This window comes from Marmota marmota, unplaced genomic scaffold (assembly GCF_001458135.2).
Source record: "Marmota marmota marmota unplaced genomic scaffold, marMar, whole genome shotgun sequence".
In the NCBI taxonomy this organism is placed as follows: Eukaryota; Metazoa; Chordata; class Mammalia; order Rodentia; family Sciuridae; genus Marmota; species Marmota marmota.
This window is the reverse complement of record NW_025999977.1, coordinates 55,292,417-55,313,580: the sequence shown is the minus strand read 5'-3', so window position 1 is coordinate 55,313,580 and position 21,164 is coordinate 55,292,417. Positions and strand designations below refer to the sequence as shown.

General features: G+C 55.4%; 2 long non-coding RNA genes across 9 annotated transcripts; one reads left to right on the top strand and one right to left on the bottom strand.

Moving 5' to 3' along the window:
* Nucleotides 1-1,024: 1,024 nt before the first annotated feature.
* LOC107137522 lies at nucleotides 1,025-20,420 on the bottom strand. Of its 5 annotated transcripts, XR_007348252.1 has the most exons (4): nucleotides 5,535-6,099; nucleotides 2,954-4,839; nucleotides 2,492-2,600; nucleotides 1,025-1,372 (listed from the first exon to the last, which is right to left on the bottom strand). It is a non-coding gene; the product is annotated as an uncharacterized LOC107137522 (long non-coding RNA). The 5 variants fall into 5 exon arrangements; XR_007348249.1 differs by lacking the exons at nucleotides 2,954-4,839; nucleotides 5,535-6,099 and adding an exon at nucleotides 20,001-20,420; XR_007348251.1 differs by lacking the exons at nucleotides 2,954-4,839; nucleotides 5,535-6,099 and adding an exon at nucleotides 14,208-19,626.
* Nucleotides 7,906-14,103, top strand: LOC107137521. 4 transcript variants are annotated; one of them, XR_007348247.1, is made up of 4 exons: nucleotides 8,607-8,764; nucleotides 8,882-9,020; nucleotides 10,833-10,967; nucleotides 11,082-14,103. It is a non-coding gene; the product is annotated as an uncharacterized LOC107137521 (long non-coding RNA). The 4 variants fall into 4 exon arrangements; XR_007348246.1 differs by having other exon boundaries at nucleotides 7,906-8,764; nucleotides 10,543-14,103; XR_001502893.2 differs by having other exon boundaries at nucleotides 8,596-8,764; nucleotides 8,882-10,967.
* Nucleotides 20,421-21,164: the final 744 nt, after the last annotated feature.

Genomic DNA, 21,164 nt, shown 5'->3' with positions numbered 1-21,164 from the left:
ATATTCAAAGAACTTGAAATCAGGGCCTTGAAGAGCTGCCAGTTACCAGGCAGCATCATTCACAAGAGCAAGAACAACTAGCGTCCACTGACAGACGAGTGGATAAAGGAAACAGCGAATGTACACATGCACACAGCCTCTTCCAAAGGGAAGGGAGTCCCATCGCTTGTGACGATGTGGGTGAACCTGGAGGATGTTGTGCCAAGGGAAATGGCAGAAACAGAAGGACAAACACCACTAGGCTCACTCGTGTGGACCTGAAAGGGTTGACTCCTAGAAGCAGAGAGCAGAATGGTGGCTGCCAGGGCTGGGGCAGGGTGGGCTGCTGGTCCCAGTTTCCATGATGCAGGATGAGTCAGTTCTAGAGAACCAATGCTCGGCTTGGTGGCTACCGGTGATGATAACACATGTGTGCTTGACCTCTGCTAAGATGGTGGGTCTTCAGTGTTCTCACCCACCCCCAACACACACACACACACACAAACATAATATGGGAGGTTAGGTGAGGTGATGAATGAGTTAATTAGTTGGATTGTCATGACCATTTCATTATCAAAACATCAGATTTTATAACTTAAATTTATATAATTTTTGTTTTCTAATAAATCTGGGAAAAAATAAATAGTCCAATGCGGAGAGAAAGAGTAGAATACTGGTTGTTGGGAATGAGGAGAGGCGGAAAAGGAGCTATTGGTCAAAGGGTACACAGTTTCAGGGCTGGGGATGTGACTCAAGCGGTAGCGCGCTCGCCTGGCATGCGTGCGGCCCGAGTTCGATCCTCAGCACCACAAATTCTCTCTCTCTCTCTTCTCTCTCTCTCTCTCTCTCTCTCTCTCTCTTTAAAAAAAAAGGTACACAGTTTCAGTTATGAATGATGACTAAGTCCTATGGGGTAAAGAAAATGTGGTGTATATATACAATGGCGTCTTACTCAGCCATAAAGAATGAGTCTATGACATTTGCCAGTAAATGGATGGGTCTGGAGACTACCACGCTAAGTGAAATAAGCCAATCCCAACAAACCAAAGGTTGAATGTTTTCTCTGATATGCGGAAGTTAACCACATAAGGGAGGTGGGTGTGGGAACAGAAGTTCAGAGGAGTAGACAAAGGGAAACGAAGGGGGGGGATGGGAAAAGGAAAGACAGTGGACTGAATCGGACGTATCTTTCCTACGTACATACATGAATGCACCACCCTGAATCTCACCATCATGGACGTCCATAAGAAATTAACTTTTTTAAAAGTAACTATGGGTAAATGACAGAAAGATCAAATCGGGGAGGTAAGGGGAAGGAGAGGTACTGGGGACTGAATTAGAACAAGATATATTCCATGCTTTTATAATTATGTCCCAATGGAGTCTTCTGTCCCTAAAAGAAAAAGCAAAAGATGAGCAAGTCCTAGAGAACTTCTGTACAGCATGGCGCCTGTAGTTATCTATACTTTATTATATACTTAAAAGTTTGTTAAAGGGGTAGTCTTAGGTTAAGTGCCCTTATCACAAAAAATAGAACATAAGGTGATACCATCCGATGATGACGGTGGGCAGGAGTAAACGTCCAGGGATGTGGAAATGTTTGCAGCATAGATTGTGGTGATGGTTTCACAGAAATATACTCATCTCCAAACTCATCAGGTTGTACACAACAAACACATGTACCCTCGGCCTAGGAATCACACCTCACTGAAATGGTAGAACAATAAAAACAATAATACTAATGAGCTGACATCTGATGGATACATCAGTACTATGAGTCCAGCTGGCGTGAGTCTCGACCATGGAGTGGCTGGGGACCTGGCTAAGGCTGCACGGTCAGTCCAGCCCCGGGGACTACGGATTGGCTTTCTCGCCATGAGCAGCCAGCTGTGTGGCCTCTCACACAGTCACCCAGATCAAGTCCCTCTGGGTTGAGTTGTGTGCTCAATGCCATGCTGGGTCCAGATCTGTGGGTTACAAGGGGTCAGGGTACCCTCCCACAGGCTGCTGTGGCCGACTGTGTGCCCAGAGTCCATGAGATTAGAACATGACCCCCAATGCAACAGGGCAAGAAGGGGAGCATTTCAGATGCACACAGGCTCTAAGGGTAGAGCCCTCCTGACAGGTTAATGTGGGTCCTGAGAGAGTGAGCTTGTTATAAAATTGAGGATGCCCCCTCCTGTGATGCCCTCCACTTTGTTATAACACAGAAGGAGGGTCCTCATCAGATGCAGCCGCCTGCATCTTGGACTGCCCAGCCTCCAGAACTGTGAACCATGTAAGTTTCTGTTCATTAGAACGTGCCCAGGCTCAGGCACCCTGTGAGTGGAGATCTAGGCCACCTGCAAGGCGTGATAGGCAGCCCAAATCTCAGGTCCACCACCAGACCTTAGCCAACATGCAGCTGTCCATGCCAGAGCCCAAATCCCAAGAGGTGCCCAGCAGATGGTGGTTCCCTCTCCTCCCAATGCCCTTGGGGACATGCACATCCAGGCCACCTAGCACTCCTTACCTCCTTAGATTTCACACAGGGAGTCCTGGACAAGGTCAGGGCAGGAAATGCACCAACCGGGTGGGGCTTCTTCAGTGCACGCCTCCAACCTCAGGGTGGATCTTTGCATCTGTGATCAGAAAGCCATGGTTGGAACAAGAACAGGGCCGCCCTGGGGCCTGCGGCCTGGGACGGGCAGACGGCACAGGGCTGCGCATCAGGGAAGAGCAGACACAGCTAATGGGCCCTGGAAGGTGAGCGCAGAGCTGGCACCAGAGACAGGAGGCTCCACAGGACAATGACAGGGCGGCCCATGGCTTGGATCCCGTCAAAACCATCAGGACTCAGGGCAGCAAGCACAGGCTGGGCCTAGGCCGACGGGGAGTCCTGGGAGCAAACAGGGATGAAGGGACAGGGCTGAGCAGGCCTGAGGAAGCACTGACAAGACACAGGCAGGGGTGTGGCACTCGAAGGTCAACTCACAAGGAAGCGGGTTCATAAGACAGGACGAATGGAAAGTAAGTGGCTTCAGAGCTGCTCGCGGAGTAAAATCCAGTTTGGCCAAAGGAAGGTGAAGGTGGAAATAAATGTGCAGACAGAGAAAAAAGGAACAGCGGTCGGCGCTACGAAATACGAACTCTCCCCCGCCTCTCCCCCACCCCCCACCCCCCCCACCCCCGCTCATTTTCCAAATTGTGTGCTATGAGCTCTGAATGTGGATCAATTTTATGTTCTGGAACAAAAATGAACGTTTTGGCTTCATCTTTCAAATCCCGTGGGAGTGAGTCATAGCTGGAAGTCCCACGCTGGCGTTGGTAAGTCACCCACAGGTACACCAGGTACACCGCAGCGGCCAGTAGGGGCTGAGAGGGCAGGTGAGGGCCGGTGCAGCGCCCTGCCCAGGATGGATGGTGTGGCCCTCGGCAGACGCTCTGGGGCTCCCCTCGTCTTGTGGGAAACCAAGTGGGGGGGCGGGCACAGAATCCAAGGCAGGAAGAGGTGCCCCCTGTGTGGAGCCTTCCCGTCCCCTCCCTGTGAGGTCCCCAGCAGGACTGGAACCCCGAGCTGGACACCTCTGTCCCTGCCAGGTTCCAGTCATTCCTTCGTGGGGTTTTGCTGGCTGGTGTCTGGTCACATCATGGTGACCCAGAAGTCCCTTGTGTTGCCGCAGAGCGTCCAGGGGCTCGCGTGCTTGCTTCCAGCACATTCCGGGCAAAGCCTCCACTCCTCAAGTCCTTGCACTCCTGACCCTCTGGTCTGGCAGGTTGATGTCCCTGGGGCACCGCAGACAGTACTAGGTTTATGGCTGTGGCTCTGGGCCAGGTGAGAGCAGCCTGGTTAGAGGAACAAGGCCCAGGATTGCTCCTGGCCAGATCTGGCTGGGGCTGGAGACCCACGGGAGTTGTGCATCAGGGACGTGAGAAAGTCCCACAGAAGCCTGGAGAACTCTGGCCTAGCACAGAGCCGCTCTGAGGAGGGCCTTCCTGCTGCCTGGGAACAGGGAGGCCCGAGAGGCTGGGCAGAACGGCTCCTCAACTCTGGTTTTGCTGCTTTCCACAGTCCCTGCCCAGGTCTCTCCAGACTGCTCAGCTCTGGCCAGCTGACGGCACCCACCCCAGGGGAACAGGCCTGTTCCCACGTGGCTTTCTGCTGGGGTCCTTCCCATCCTTCAAGAGCCCATCGTAGGTCACCATTTCCCCAGGCCCTCCTCTCGGCTGGCGCTAACCCAGCCCTCCCCACACACATCTCCTGACCCTGGCAGCTGTATTCCACAGCAGCCCAAGCCTCGCCCAGAGCCTGCCGGGCTCTGCCTGTCCCTCCCATCCTGGCTTAGGAGGACAGGGTCCATGTCCCCTTCATCAGCGCATCCCACCATCCCACCCTCCATTGCTCCAAGCACATGACCTTCAATGCACCCAGTAGGCACTTACTGAATAAGACCTCAGGAATTAAGGTCCTGGCCAGCAGTTGACTCTGCTCCTAAGCTGCAGGATCTCAGAGGATCCCAAACCACCTAATTAAATGCTTCAGTGACTCAAGAACTCTTTTCTTTTCTTTTCTTTTTTTCTTTTTTTTTTTAATCTCTCCTTCAGTTCTTGAGAAGACCCTAATAAAGGAGCAAAAGTGACCGTGTGCTCTGTGAATTTTGTTCTGAATACAGGCGGTGGCTTCCCCATCTTGCCAATCACCAGAGGCACAAGATAAAATCAGCTTTGGAAATATGGATCCAAAAGGAGCAAAATCCATCAGCAAAATTTCCTGGAGGAGGCTCACCTTCTATGACTGAATATTTATAGGCGACCTTACTACATTAGGTTCTTTGAAATAGAAAACCCATCACCACGAGCGACCCTCATAGCTGCCATTACCTTGAAGAGAAAGAAATCCACTTAGCAGCATGTCATGTTAATTTCTGCACTCCTTACAGATTCTCTCGAGAATCTAGGTCTAAATGTCCTGCAGAACAATCTAGAAGACACTGCCACAGTCACAAGTGGCCCCTCCCTCCACCTGCGCCTCCTGTCTCTGGGCATGAGTCTGGTGCTGGTGCCCTGAAGCTGAGTGCCAGCTCTGCGTACACAGGGTGGTTTCCCAAACCAACTGTTTTTACAAAAATAACAGCTCCTGCTGGGCATTTGGCATGCATAATCTCATTTAACCCGCAAGACAGCCCTGAGCAGGTGCTATCCTCACTTTGAAGATGAGGAGCCAGGAGTTCCCCAGATCAAACTCCTGAACTTTGACTCCCTCCAGTGCCACCCACTGCCTGTCCTACAGTCATGGCCATGCCCACATCATGCAGATACCCACTAGCTATGGGCCTGCTCATTCCCCCAAAACCCAGACTTTTTTCTTTTTTAATCATCCCCATATTACAACAGAGAGAACTATCGTGGAGAAGCGTGTGGCCCAAGACAGCTCCAGGAGTCGGTGGGGGGTCAAAGACGAGCTTGCCTCCCGGCAGCCTGCCCTTGCCATTCCCTATCACCAGCAGCTGCCAGGCTGCCTCCCTCTGAGCCCAAGAAGAGGGCACCTCACCCAGGAAAAAATTCCAACCTCTTACACTTGCTTAAAATCATCCCGAGCAGGGCAGCCCCTTGACCAAGCCATCCATTCTTCTGAAATCCCACATGGAAGTTTTTCTTTCCACCTGCAGGGCGTGATGGAAACTGCAGGAATCACAGGCAGATCTTGTTCCCAGGCAGAGTCTGACTCAGAGGTCTGGGTTGGGGTCTGTGTGTGCTGTCAGTGCTGGGGTCCTCAACCCCAGCTTTAGGAGAAAAAAGGACGAGGCACCTCTGCACAGAGGAAAAGAGGCATCACAAAAGGAAGTGGTGCTGCCCGGAGGACGGGGCGCTGCAGGCTGAGAGCTGATCCCCACCGTTGCCGAGGACTGAGAGAAGGGGAGGGAGCCCACAGCTCCAGGACACCGGTGGCAGTTCTGCACCATGGCCCCTCTGCACAGGGGCCTTTTGGACTCTAAGCTCATTGCAGGCAGCAGGGGTGTCTCCATTTCTGATTCCCCAGCCCCTGGCCAAGAGCCTGGTGTGTGCAGGGTGCTCAGTTAATATTGACTTAGGGAGGGAGGGAGGGAGGATTTAATTTTAAAAAGTAAAGACTGGCATTAAGGAACACTGAGATATGACGCATGTGCATAAAGTTATATAAGACTCACTTTCATCTAAGACGGGCACACATGGAGACTCCATGTCGACGGATGGCCAGGAAGACGCAGGCTGACCTGTGATGCCTGACCCCTTTGTGGAGCCTCACGTGGCCTTAGCTTTCTACAGCCAGAGAAACTTCTGACTACCTGAAAGATAACGTTTTAGAGGCTGCAATGATTAATTTTATGTCAACATGGCTGGGTCAAAGGGTATTCTGGATGTTCCCATAAGGGTGTTTTGGGGAGATCTATACACAAATCAGTAGAGTGTGAGTAAATTGGCCCCCATCACAGGGTGGGCCTCATCCCGCCAGCTGAGGCCTGAAGAGAACAACACTGACCTCCCTAGAGCAGGAGAGATCCTGCCAGGCCTCGGGCGGGAGCTGTGGCCTCAGCCTTTCCCTACAAAGGCTCCACAAAGGTGTCAGCATCACAGGACAGCCTGCGTCTTCCTGGCCCTCCATCAACATGGGGTCTCCATGTGTGCACATCTTAGGTAAAGGGGGTCTTATATAACTTTATACCCATGGGTCATATCTCAGTGTTCCTTAATGCCATCTTTACTTTTTAAAATTAAGTCCTCCCTCCTTCCCTCCCTAAGTCAATATCAACTGAGCACCCTGCACACGCCAGGCCTCCACCCTGCCGGCCCATCTTGCAGTTTCTGGACTCACACTCACACCTCTCTCTCTCTCTCTCTCTCTCTCTCTCTCTCTCACACACACACACACACACACACACACACACCTCTGCACCCAGGGGAAGAGACGACTGTGGCTTCAGAGAGCGGCTGTCAAACTCTGGTAGGTATGAACTCTAAATGCACCTACCAGGCATCCTCCCGAGATTCAGAGAGCCTTGGGGTCCATATTGAACCCACTACCCCCCACCTCAAATGAGTCCACAGATCACAGCTGAAGAGAGGGGTAAACAGAGAAACAGGGAGGAAGAGAGAGAGAGGAGGAGAGAGGTCCTTCTCGGGTCCAGTTCCCCAATAACTGGTCCTCTAGGAACATGGCCGAGCACCCCGGTGTGAGGCCAGCCCTGAAACGCCAGCTCTGTCCCAGAGGAGCCCCTGCAGCCTCAGACCAGTCCAGCTCGTCACCCTCTCCAGAGCTGCTGCCCACGACAGCTCATGCCCCCAACCCAGCCCCACTGCTCGCGGGGTGCTGTCCCCGCAGGCTGGAGTCACCTTGGTGTATCCTGCTCTTCTGCTGCTGCCCTCCTCTGGGCATCCAAGACCCTGGGTGCACAGAGGTGCCCACAGGAAACAGACGGCACAGCTCTGCCACCTGGCCCTCCACAGGCTTCCTAGGGTGCTGCAGACCCACGGCCTGGGTCCCTCCTGAGGGCACACGGGCAGTCCCCTGAGCTCTGCCTCATCCTCCCCACAGTCCCTCCAAGAGACACTGGTCCCTGGCAAATGAGCCACAGGATGGTGAGTCCAAGTGATGTGCCCAAACCTGGCGCCCTGGCACCCCAGCACACTGACCAAGTGCCAGGATTCCAGACCCTGCAACAGGGACAAAGCATGAAGGTCCCAGGAGAGTGGGGTGGGAGCGAGGGGAGACGCGCTCTGAGGTCCTGCCGAGAGCACCCCTGAGCGAGGCAGGCACCACTGAGAAGGCCCCGCTCGCCCCGGCGCGTCCTTGGGAGAGACAGAAGCCGCTCAGGGTCCGGCGCGCTGCCACCTCAGAGATGGTAAACCAGCAAACGTTTGCAAACAGCATCCTCACAGAAGACTCCCCTTTGGTTTTGTTTAATGATTACTATTTAGAGAAAGTCATGACCTAAAAAAAAAAAAAAAAACAAAAACAGAACACAAAAGCACCCAGATGCTGCATTTGGTTAGTTCCCAAGGAAATTCAAATTCAGAGAGAAAAGAAAGATCCCGGGAAAAGAATAAATTGCAATATTCCCAAAACTCGGTTTCCGTCACCACCACAGCTGCCCCCGAGTGGCTCCCTGGGATGGATTTCTAGACAGAAACCCCCAAGCACTCTCCCTCCCTGGGGGCCTTTATTGACGCTGATTAGTTTGTTTTCCTTTTGTGAAGTAAGAGCTGGGCGCAAAGTTCCATTCACCCATTAGTTGATTCGTCCCGTCAGGAACACAAAAGCTGGCTATGGACAGAGACTGACCCACAACAGGAGAGTCCAGCAGTCTCTCTGGTGCCATCGTTCTAAGTGACCCTCCATTGAGGACCCCAGAGCAAACACAACCTTGCCTGCTCCCTCTCCCACTCCTCGAAGGTGGCGGCCTCTGAGTCCCCTTGGGCTCCAAGGAGGCCCCTGAGTCTGGGGTGGCCACCTGAGAACCTCAGGTCAGGATCAGAGGACAAATGCCCTGAAGCCAGCTGTGGTCCATTCAGGGCTGGCCTGGCGAGTAGCTGCAGGAACCGGTTCACAGGACAGAAGGTCACTGGCAGCCCCGGGCAGGGCAGGACAGGCCGGGTTTGCAGCCTGCACAGAAAATTATTGTATTGACCAGATCAAGGGCGTATTTGGTGGCCTAGGCTCCTGCGGGCTGTGAGGCTTCTGCCCTGGGAGGGACACTGACAGTTCAGTCTGCTCCTTCACACAGCCCCCAGGACGTCTGTGACCCTGAAGGAGCTGGAAGAAGTTTTGGTGAATGACAGCCTGGATAACCGAGCACTGTCACCCCCAGTGCGTCTCCTCCCTGGTTCTGCTATTTTTTTTTAATTCACTTTTAATTTACACCAAGGCACATGTTTTTGTACTTAGAAGCCATCTGAGAGTCCCTCTTGACAGGGACACCCTTGAACTTGGAGCTGTGAGACCATCACCTGACAGGAGAGAACTCAGATCCCCCAGGTCAACCCTGCTCATCTCCCGTGAGGCCTCGCGGCTCCAGGAGGGCCAGGTAAGAAGGGGCAGTTTGGGGACATGACTTCTGGCACCACAGAAACGACATCGTGGGCTTCAAAGGGTTTCTGGCGTTAGTGGCCGGAAGTGCTCACAGAGAGGTGCTTCTGTGTCAAAGAACTAGGATCAGAATTTCCTGGGGTTCCAAAAACAAACCCACAAAACTAAAATGCACATTCTGGGCCCCCTGCCCATTCAGACACTCGGTGAGTGGGACCCTGAAGCTGTGCCCTTCCCCAGGGGACTTGGGCTCAGTGCAGCCCAAATGCAGCTGCCCTACAATCAAGAGGGCAGCCTCTAGGTGGAGGCCAGTCCCCCTGCCAGCAGCTGCCCCATGGCCACAGCTCTCAGGTCCCTCTATGGAACCTGCATGGCCTCCCTGGCCTCCCTAGACAGCACCTGGGGCCCTGGAGCCACAGCTGCAGTCGCCCTCCTTCCTGGACTCTGCCCTTTGCCTCCTGCTTGCCTCTCTGGTGGGGGAGGGGGCTGTGCTGCAGAAGTCCCACCCAGCACCCCAGCCACCTGGGGAGGCTCCCAGCTTGACCCCCACTCACCTGCCAGCACCATCCACAGCCTCATCACGGCCTTCACTGAGCAGGACAGGCCCAGGGCCATGCTAAGTAAATGTTGGTTGAACAAACAGAGCCTCTTTGTTCCTTTCCCCCAGGACTCGCTCCCAGATCCCCAACAGGACCCTGCCAGGCTGCACATGGCGGCCATCGGTCTCTGGCTGGTGGTTCACATCTGAGCCCAACTCCACTTGCCCCTCGTCTTCCCCTAATCTCAACGCCCCTGCTCTAGGAACTGTCCTTGGTGTCCTCCTAGCCACTCAACAAACCTTCCTGGGTGTCTACTGTGGCTCAGGCACATTGGTGGACCAAGAACCAGCAGAGGAAGGCAGACACGGTCCCCCTGCACCCTCCAGGGCCAGCAAGCACCCCGGCAATTCCCTCCCCAGCCTTTTGGGTGCCTCGCCCCCTTGTTGGACTCCCGCACCTTTAGGACGACACAACACATGCTCAGGCGGTGAGAGGACTGTGCCGGCCAGTCTGGAAACCTATGGGAAAGCCCCCAGAGAGGTCCTGGAGTGGACCAAGCAGGAAAGAACCAGGCCACAGCAAGGGACCTGCCTAAGTCTGAGGAGGGAAAATGCCCTTGACCACAGTAGTTGCTCTTTGTCACACTCCTACTAGTGATAAAAATCAAGAAATCACAGCCAGGCCCCCGGCTCAGGAGCCCACATCCTCCCCCACTGCTCCCAGGCCCTGGGCAGGGACAGCAGAGCATGTGGAGCTAGCTGACCAGAGTGACCAGGCCTCCGTGCAACCCCAGGACTCCCCCTTGCAGACCCTCCAGAGAGGTCTGAAGCTGCCAGGGACCCTGAGGTCAGCTCAGGGAGGTGGTCCAGGTTGACAGACATGAGCAGAGTGCAGCGAGGGCCATGCATGTGGGCTCCAGAGCCGCCTGCCTGCCACCTCTCACTACCTGGGTCACTTTGGTAACATTACTTTGCTTCTCAGCTGCCTCGGTTTCCTCATCATGGTGAGAGCGCTGTGCCGAGCATTCCAAGGAGCCAGGTGCAGGGGGCCCTGCCGAGTGACTGCCACCATTGTTACCAGCTGCCCTCCGTCAAGACACTAGGAAGTGCTCACTTATCCAATCCCCACCCCTGGCCTCTCAGGGAGTGTTCCTGACCCCAGTTCAGATGGGAACCCCTCTGTGGTTGACATCTCCATGGCCACCCAGGTCCTGAGAGGGACTTGGACCCGGGACCCGTCTGCACAGCCATCACATGGCTCTGCCTTTGCAGGTTCAAGTTCCAGAGCTGGTGCCAGGTCTTCTGCGGAAGCTCTGCATCCCGCCCACAGCAAGCCGCCAAGCCTATCTGGCGGTCGCATTCCACAGGTGGACAGGTCCGGAAAGAACCTCCGCCCACTGGGTTTGTGTGAGTGAAGTCCTCCTGGGGTGGGGGGAGGGCAGGCTGGACAGAAAAGCCCCAGGTAATGTAAATGGAAACTCTAACCGACAGCCCTGCACCTGGTGTTTTTGCATCTCCCAGGGATCGAGTGTGAAGCTTTGTGAGCACTGGCTCCGGGCCGCTGTCAGGTGTGCCTGGAGGGACCTGCTTTGGCCCACGTCTAGGGACAAGCTGGTCTAGGTCTCAGCGCCACTTTACATCCCAGCCTGGGCATTCTGTGGCTTATTTAGACCAACTCTTGGATGCCCCAGAAAATGCCTAGGGCCACCCTTGACCTCAACTCTGAGCCAGACTGGGCTGCCCATTCCCCTGGGGCCCTCCACGACATTCCCAGCTGCAGACAGGAGCTCTCTTGGCTCCAGAGAAGAGGGAGCAACACCCTGTTTCCCCACAGACTCCAGGGACTCAACAGAGACAAAAGGCCACTTGTCCAGGCTGCAGGCTGCAGGCTGCAAGGGTCACCGCAGGCAGAGTCCCTGCCCTGCAGGCCCTGTTCATGTTGCTGGATGTCCGAGCACCTGGCTCCACCTGTGGCAAACATCCCAACAATACCCAGGCACAGAAGGACAGTGGGGCTTGGGGAGCTTCAGGAGCTCGCCCAAGGACACACAACGTGGAAGGACAAGGGCCCAGGACCCAGGTGTGCCCAAGGCTCCTGCAATTTGGTTGGACCTCGCTGGGCCTCCCAGACAGAACTGCAGCTCCTGCTGTGTAGGGAACCAGCCCGACCATGTGACCAGGCATTGGCCATCCTCTAGGACAAAGGCACGAGCCTGGGCACTGGGGAATCCCCAAACTCACAGACAAGGTCCCTGAATGACAAGCAGTGGGGCGTGGCGGGTATGACTGTGCGAATCACCACAGCCACACGCCCGCCTCAGCAGAGCCGGCCCAGCTGCAGGCAGACAGACAGCCACGTGCTCAGAGTCAAGGACCCAGTCCACAGCACAGTAAGTGCTGACCCAGCCACAGTCGGCTGGAGAGGACCCCTGTCTCTGCAGAGCAAGTGCTCTGGTGGCCAGCCTTGCCCGCAGCCAGAGAAGTCTCCAGAACAGGACACAGCTGCAGGGGAGCCAGCTGGAGCGTCCTGCCCTGAGCAGAACACAAACTCCCACAAAGCTGAGCAGAAAGCCTGTGTGACTGCCCAGGGACCCTGGGTCCCATAGGCAGGCAACTGCAGGGCCTGACTATATCCCCTCCCAGTGCCTGAGCCCCATGGCCTCACAGGGAAGGGTAGAGCAGACGATTGTTTACCAATCTGTTTGCCCTTCCCCAAAATAGATTCTTGCCCAAGGGTGTTCCAACTCCCAGGGCTGCTGGCCTGGCCTGGACTTCCAAACCTGCTGTCTGCTGGAGCCCTCTGTGGGAGGTGCCCCTGAATGAGATAATGACATGGGCAACTCTTACCAGAAAGAAAGCCCAAGAGCTACAAAGGCAGCTGTTGACCAAGGAGTTTTAGCAACTGAGAAGAAACAGGCTCCACCTCAGCTCACAGCTCAGCTCAGCGGTCACCTGTGGGTCTTTCCCACCTGTCCCCTGTTCCCATCCTCTTGGGTCCTTCCTGGGTGCCCTCACCATGAGCACCCTGTCCCTGAGTCCAAGTTGTAGTCACCAGAGGATTCCAAGGAAAGCTCCTAAAGTGGTGAGCCTGGGCCAGGAGGGCAGCTCTGGCCTGTCACTCCACCTATGTTGCCAGGCAGGCTGCAGGAGCTGCACCCACAGAGGAAACGACCCGCAACGAGACAGCAACAACAAACCAAAGCGGGCGGACTATTTTTATCCTTCCAGAGATTCGCAGCCGAGACCCTGGCTGCTGAAGGGCGCCCCAGACTTTGAGCAGATTTCTCTCCCGCGGTCACCTTGAGACCTTCCCTCCTCCAGCCTCCCCCTCGCCCTCCTAGGGGAGCCGGGAAAGTGGATCAGGTCAGAGCAAAGTACTCTTCACCCTGCCACCTCCACTGGAAAAAGAATTAGTCGCCAAGTATTCAGAATGGGTCACTGCCACCTGAATCAATAAGGGGACAGCGGATACCACTGGAGAGCTGGCCCCTCTTAACCCCAGCTCCAGGCTCCACCCAGGCTGTGCCCAGACTCCCACCAGCTGCCAGCAGAAGAGAGCTGACAGCCTGGGCTGCCCTACACCTGGGTCAGCCAGACGCACTGTGGTGAGTCCCCTTCATCTCCTGTCACACACACACGTGTGCACACATGCACTCCAACACATGTGCACACACATTCAGAACACCACACACACACACACCCCAGACGTGTACACGATTCCCACAGGCACGCACATGCCACACACTCACACCACACACACATGCACAGTCTCACACCCACACATGCACATACACACCACACACACCAGGATCACCTGAGAGCTGCAAGGGGAACGCATCGAGCCAGGATGCTCACGGGACTTCCCACAAGCTCCCGGAAGGCCCCAGCTCTGAGGTGCACCCAGGAAGGCTGAGAGGAGACTGGACACCCCTGGTCTCCACCCACCCCTCCCTGAGACACGCAGCATTCAGGATCACCTCCAGAGAGGCCCTTGGCCCCAGCCCAATCACTACCTTGCTGCATGACCTCCAAGAAATCTCCTCACCTCTTTAAATCTGGGGCTGTGCCAGCGCAAGAAGGGCAATTTGATGTGGTCATCTGAACAGTGGTGAGGCAGTGCCCTCCAAGACGCTCCAGTCCAAGTGTGGGGTCATCACAGTCCCCACCCTGCTCTTCAGCCCCTGCCCCTCCAACCCTGCAAAAGTACCCAACCTTATTTGAATCAGTGCTGTGGACTCGGCCTCCCCTTAAAGAACTCAGGGCTCTCTGGAGACGTCTCAATGTCATAGGCAGCTTAGCCCAAAGAAATCCAGCCTCTGGAACTGCCATCAGTCCCAAGGAGAAACTGGCAGCATCAGGACAGGCCGCCTGAGTGGCATTTGCCTCCACGTAAAGCGGGCACAGTAAATTAAGTGGGTTCGCATGCGGCACAGAGTTCAGCTCCCATGTTTGAAGCTCAGTTACACCTAAGCAGTTCTCACATCTGTACGTGGAGAGCAACCTTGTATTTCTCTAATAAAAACACAGTAATCATTTCATTAAACGTCTGTGCTGTGGTCTGTCCAACTGAACCCCTCTGGAGGGGCACGTCTGGGGGCTTTAAATTTCACAAACACTGCTGTAGGAAACCTGCCTATACACACTCACCTGGTACAAAGAGTTCTGAGTACCAACACTTACATCCATCTTTAAGGCTTCACTTTGCACAGAAACTGAGCAGAAGACATCAACCTTGCACCACCGACGGGTGGTTGGGGAGAAGCTCCTTCAGCGCACCCTAAGTAGAAGTTCATGATTCTTCATAAAGGGGTCGAGTAGAGGGGAGATACACGGGATGAAGTCACTGCTGAAACCCTCCTCGAGCCGTTTTCTCAGTTAGCACAGAGCCGACAGGAACAGAGCCCCAGAGAGGGAACAAAGGGCAGCGTCCCTCGAGAGGCCTGTCCTCCCTGCTGGGCTCTCCCCTGGGTGGAGACAGACAGGCTGGGTTCCCCTCACAGCTCCATCCTGACCACGCTGCCTGGCTGGGGGTCTCGTCCCTCGGGACTCAGTTCCTTGTTTGTCAACAGGAAAGACAGGGACACCCGCAGCAGGGCCACCCCAGGGCGAGTGAGAGGAGCACGTAACATGGCAGAACGGCCGCCATCGGCCCGCCTGCTCTTCCTTCTTGTACGCGGCACAGACACTGAACTCACCTTTTCCAGTTTTCCACGGGCCTGCCATCCCTGGACCTGGCCACAGCCATCCCTCCGCAGGAGCAGGTAGCAGAGGCCAGAGCGGGCTGTGCAGGGACCAGAGCCTTTCTCCCCGAGGAGGGGGCTCCTGGCCACACGACGGCTGTGGCCAGTGTCCAGACATGGCAGGTGATCGGGAATTCAGACAGCCTCCTTGGGATCAATAACGTGGCCATACACAATGTTTTTAAAATATTTTTTCAAGAACACAGAAAGTAACTCTAGGGTTCCACAAGCAAAAAAATTTTAAATGATCCCACTGGTGTTTATAAAGTTAAATGATTTGCCCAAATGTGCTGGTCTGTCCCAGGGTAGGGGTCAGTATTCCTATGAATCAAAGGGAGATGTCAAAGCATCTGGGCAAAGTGGGCCTCACAGTGACCACCAAACCTGACTGCTCCACACAGCCCCGGGGACCCCACTGTCCTCCCTACCCAACCAGGCCACTGAAGTCCCGTCCCAGCCCACACCCCATGTATGAAGGGGCAAATCAGTGACTTCAGACGTCATCTGCAGGAAACGGCTCCTTCCTCCTGGCTGTTCTCAGGACTGACAGGCAGAGCCAGAGCGCTGCGCCCAGTGTGCTTGCAGAACCAGCTTAAGAAAGGCCTGTGGACGGGGACAACAGCTTGCCCAAGTCTCAGAGGGCTGCTGCCACACACAGATGAGCTGGTGTCTGTGGAACAATGTGCAAACAATGACAAGCTGTGTCGAGTGTGTTTCACTAAGGACTTTGTCCCCTCCCTGGAGCCAGCCCTACGACCCTTACCAGCTGAATCCCCAAGGCTGGGAGGTCACCCACCAAAGCGGCTTCTCTACGCTGTTGCCCTGCTCCCCTCTCACCGTCCCTCACCAGGCCCTGGATGGGGCCCTTGCCTGGCCTCCTTCTGGCCCCAGAGCACAAGTCTCTTGGGTTCCCAGGCCACCCAGGGAACACCCTTTGGCTGTCTCCCAGGAAGCACTTTGAACATCTCAAGTGCCTGCTCCAGAAACATCAAAGACGGCTCTTCCCATCGAGGCCTTAACCCAGTGACCTGTGGAAGTCCAACTGGCACAGGGCCCGTGGACATGACCTGGGAGGCTGCTTTGATCAGGGCTCAGTGGCCCCCAGGCCTTGCCTGCGTTCATGTCTTAGGCAGGTGCGATGGCTTCTGTGAGGGGCTGTGATAACTGTCCCTCTGGCCCACTCAATAAGACCGGCATCGTCACAGCCTGTGGCCCATGTTATCACGGGTTAACGGGTTAAGCACTTTTAATTTTAGAAATAACTGAACAGAATAGCACACACTGGCTCTGTGTCTCACAGTTCAAGCTCTCTCCATGCAGAGGGGCAATAATATTTTTAGGCCCTATTCAAGTTACCCACCCCAGCTGCAGATGAAATATTAATTAAAGGTTATGCTTTCAGCCTTCGGAAAATGATTACTCAAGATAGCAATTATATTTCCCCCTTTCTGTGTAATAAAACTGCACCTTGCTGTGCAGAGGAATTAATAATTCCAAACCCTGTTGTTACAGTGGCACCATCAAAGCTGGAAGAGGAGGCGTGCCCAAGAGGCACAGACCCACAAAGAAAGTGGGTGCCTTCAAAGAGCAGGATCCCATGTGCAGGACTGGTATCATTTCTCAAGGTCATTAACTGCTCAGGCTGTCTGAAAGAGTGGCCCAATTACAAAGTGTACAGAGAAACTGAAATTAGAACAGGACACAGCTACAGCTCAGACTAGAGGTAGCAAAGAGCCTGAGGGGCTATGCCAGCAGCCTGGCACACCTGGGTCAACTAAGCAACTCCGCCAGTCTCTTCCAAGGGTCTAAAAACTCAGGACAGCCCACAGTCACACAGTAAGTGGAATTCAAACTGATTGACCAACAATTCCACGAGGGCCGGGTTGTGTCACTCTTGTGCACAGCTCATCCTCACAGGCTACCTAGCACCATGCCCGGCACATAGTAGGTACTCAATAAATGTCAGTATTTAACAAATGGATGATGAACCTCTGAATCAATCACCCATGTTTGGAAGGCAGGACACTGCAGCACAGCAAAACAGACCTTTAAAAAATGTGATCTTAGATGAGCCTCAGAGCACAGGGTAGGTGGGAGACAGCTCGCGGCTTCCCAGTGATCATTAAGACAGGAGGCACCTGTCCCCAAGATGAGGTCGCATTTCCCTAAAGGCACTGTCCTATGGAGCATTTGATTCTGGAGCAATGTGAAAATCAGGACTTCCCTCGGGGAAGCCTCAGTGACCATGCCAAAGTGCCCCTGACCCTGAGGGAGATGCCATGACTCTCACTGTCCTTTAAGTCTGGTCCCACAGGAGCCTCCTGGCAGCCTTTCCTCAAGGCCAAGCCCACAGGTGACACAGGAGCAGGTATGTGGGCAGCTGTGACCAGGCAGGTGTCTCCAAACCCTGGGGCTGAAGCAACAGGTCAAATGCTGAGGAGAACGTGCTGACCCTGATGGAGGACAGAAAGCTGCTGACAGGAGGGACGGCGCTGCTGAGAGTCCCTGGGGTGGGCTCGCGGCCTTGCCTTTAGGACGGGAAGAGGAGAGCGGCTCAAGAGCTGGCAGCAAGGAAAAAGTCCCACGGAAGTCACATCAGCAAGGAAATGGGCTGCCAGGTGGGTGGGAGGCAGCCTGTTGGGGTGGACGGATTCTTTTGGCCCAAGAATTCCTCTGCAAATGCTGGCCTATACGTGGGGCTGAGGCAATCCTCCGTAACCTGGGAGCCAGAAGGGACAGGAAAGGATGTGGAGACTGTTGGGAGACACCAGGATTCACCAGCTCTTCAGCAGAGGGTGCTGGTGAGATGCAGAGCGCCTGGGGGTAGGCTGGCAGTCCCAGCACCCATCACCACCCAGCACCAGGCTGGGGCTCAGCACAAGGTGGACAGCAGCTAGCGGAGGGGGCGGCATCTCCCGGCATCCTGCAGAGCTGCCATTGCACCGAGAGCCACATACGAGTGTCCAAAAACCCAGCCGGAGGCAGTGGCAAGCTCCTGTGTCCCAGCCACTGGGCAACACTGGGAGGCCCCACCTCAAAACAAACAAACAAACAAAACCTGGGCCCTGCCCTTGAGGAATGTGCAGGCAGGAGGGCAAGCACTTCAACAGCTTCAGTGTATCCCGTGCAGAAGCCAGGGCCAGGGCACAGAGCCTGCACCAGGGCCCGCCATGGCCACCTCCTCAGAGAAGTGTCCCTGAGGCATCTTCTGACCCCAAGTCCTAGGAAACCATCTTATCAGATCACCCTCTACCACGAGGGCACCCTGGAGGGAAGCACGCACAACATCAAGGCCAGGGGCACTGTGGAAGGGGGAGGGGGAGGGAGGACAGGCCCGACATGCCTTGCAGCCCAGAGCACTGCAGGGGCAGGGCCAGGCCCCAGTGCTGACTCACGGCATGGTGCACACATCCCACCAACATATGCAGGACAGCACTGGCCCTGAGAGTGGGGTGGGGAACTGGTGGCCCAGGGCTCCAGCCTGCTGGACACTCTGCAGGGAGTCTGCAACATGCTGGGGCTCCCTCCACCATGACCAACTCTGCAGAGAGCTCCAGGCCCAGCTCTGCGAACTCTTGCAAATCTCTGAACTTCTCAGAGCTTCAGTGTCTTCCCCGGCTCTCCAAAGGGGACTGGGCTAGCGGGTCACCAAGGTGACTTCCAGGCCTGACAGTCCATGTCTCTGCAATTCTACCTATTTCTTTAAACATTTCTTTTCTTGCTTTAGACTAGCAGCACCAATCTGCTGGGAAGAGCCCCCCCCCCTTTTTTTTTGCCTTAATTCCAACCACCTCCAGGAAAGGGGTCAAAAGCTGCCAGCTCTTTCTGATTCCAAATAACATAACACTCACCCTCCTTGGACACATGAGCTCCAGAGCCCAGAGAGTAGGAAAAACCCTGAAGCATGAAGGACGCCAGCTTTCCCCATCCTAAACTCGAGGTCCTTCCCTGCTAAGCCTGAGCTAGTTCTGGAGGCAGCGGGCTAGAAGCAACTAACAAGGGTGGAGGGGTAGATGCCAGCCCCAGGTAGTGGCAAGGTGCTGGGCAGAGGCACAATTGTCCAGGAACTCCATTTTTTGCCTCAACAAATGCTGCTCTCCGGGAGTTCCCAGGAAGCCCCCCAAACCTTCACCAGGCTTCCTGGACCTGCCTCAGGTTACTGCTGTGTGGGGAAAAGGCAGAGATCACAGTGGGGCTGAAAGGTACCATCCGAGGGGGCCCAGGCCAGGACAGGGAGCACTGAGAACTCTAGGCCCGCCAGGAGGGAACGGGCAGGTTTGGCACAATCTGGCCCCTGTACAGGGCCTGGCGGTCAGAGCTGAGGGTGGCCTGCAGGCCTCACATGGGGAACTGAGTGAGCTGTGTTCCAAGAAACAGGCTCTCCCTCCCCTCCTCCAGCACACCAAGACCATTTTCCAGGACCACAGAGGAAGTCAGAGCTGCTTCTCACAGCACTCACATGCAAGAACAGGGCACTGGCCTGTCACAGGCTCCTACTGTGCACAGAGGATCCCTGTGCAGAGGGCAGACAAGCGGGGGCCAAGGCTGCCTCTGGAGGAGGAGCCTGCGCCTGGGCACTCCACAGCCACATAGGAGGGAAGCTTGAATTCTCATCCACAAGGGAGGGGAGCACCCTGAGGACACAGGACGTGAGGGTACCTTGCAGCCCACGACCTAAAGGAGAGAAACTGCTTAGACCCCAGGTGGGAGGAGGTAACCCCCTTCCTGCAGAAGAGAAGCTGGGAGTGTTGCGCGGCCAGCCTGGTCAGGTAGAGCCAGGATCTGCCCAAGGCCTGCTCAGCGGAGGACACGGGGTCCCATGCTCGCTCTACTCACTTCCTAGGCACCTTCTAATCCCTCTCAGCACCAGGCCTCCTGCTGGGGACCAGGGCACTCAGGAGCTCACAGAGGGGACAAGAACAGAACCAATGTTGATGATAAAGCAGAGCAGGACCTGGCCTGTGCTACTGGGGATGGCCCGGAGGGGCGGAGGCCTAGGGAGGGGTGTGGCCGCATGCAGACCCCAGGCAGCCAAACCCAGGGGATTGTGCCTCCTCCCCAGGCCCGAGGCCGGCCCACACTGGCCTCACAGCTGCTCTCTAAGCGCCTGTGGGAGGAAGTTGGAGTCAGAGCGCCAGACCCGAGTCCTTGCTGAATTCCCCTTCCAGACATGAGAGACGCCAAGAGGAACCGCACTCACACACCACCTGCACCAGCGCTTCCGGGCTGGCCACAGAAGCAGGTCGTGCAGCGAGCCAGGGCCGGCGCCTGCGGCAGGTTCCTCTTCTGGGCGGGCCCCTGCGCCTGGCCGAAGCTCCAGGGAAGGGATGGGAACCCCGGGGGCGGGGCTCAGGAGACGCCCCGCCCACTGCCCTGCCCCGCCCCGCCCCAGCCTTTCCCACGCTCCTTCCCTCGCGCTCAAGGTCCCACCCAGGGCCTCTTCCACTCCCGAGCAGCACCTCACCGCTTACTTTTCAGCGTCATCCAGAACAACCTGCTGCTCTCGGCACACACCCCATCCCTGTCCTGCCTCCTGGCATCCAGCCGCACCTGTCAAAATCACCTCTTTTGATTTTGAGGGCTAGGGATGGAAGCCAGGGCTTTGCGCAGGCTACGCAAGAGCTCTACCCCTGCGCTGCACTCTCAGCCCCAAACCATTTCGTGTTAGTTCATATCATTGCTAAGGCCTTACATTACTCCTGGGCCTAGACATAATCTTTCTCTCCACCCCACGCCCCAGCATGCCCAGCCCCAAGCCTTGCAGTTCGTGCTGACCTCTAATCCTACTGGTTAGACTTGGACAGCTACAGGCAGACTCCTCCTGGCATCTCAATAACGCAGCATGCTGTACCCTCCACACACACGACTTGTATGGCCTGCAAATTCATCTCAGTAAAACTGTTTTAGGGAAAAAAAGTAATGGAAATAATAGTAATACCTACCTGATAGAGCTGTTAGAGGAGCCCATACAGTGCTTCAAAGAGCTTCCAACGACCAGCTCATGTAGACACTTGACCAGTGTCAGCTATGAAATTAAACAGAACTCATGCTCACTTCACTGAATCTTTATAACAATGGGAAAAGTATTTTTACTTATTTTACAGAGAAGAAAATGACAATCAGCAAAGTTAAGTCACTTTCACATGGAGAGACAGGAGTCAAACCCCCTACACCCCTGTGGTCGGATGCCATCATTCCTGTCCTGGGCACACGTCAAGAAGACAGAATGTGGCTATGAGCAACCCCTGGGCTGGAGGGCACTGTGGCTCACAGTGGCAGTGGGGGAAGAGAGGACAGCAGCAACCACACCTGCAGTGGAAGGGTAGGCCAACACGCCTGCCGGCTGGGGAGCAAGTGTCCCCCT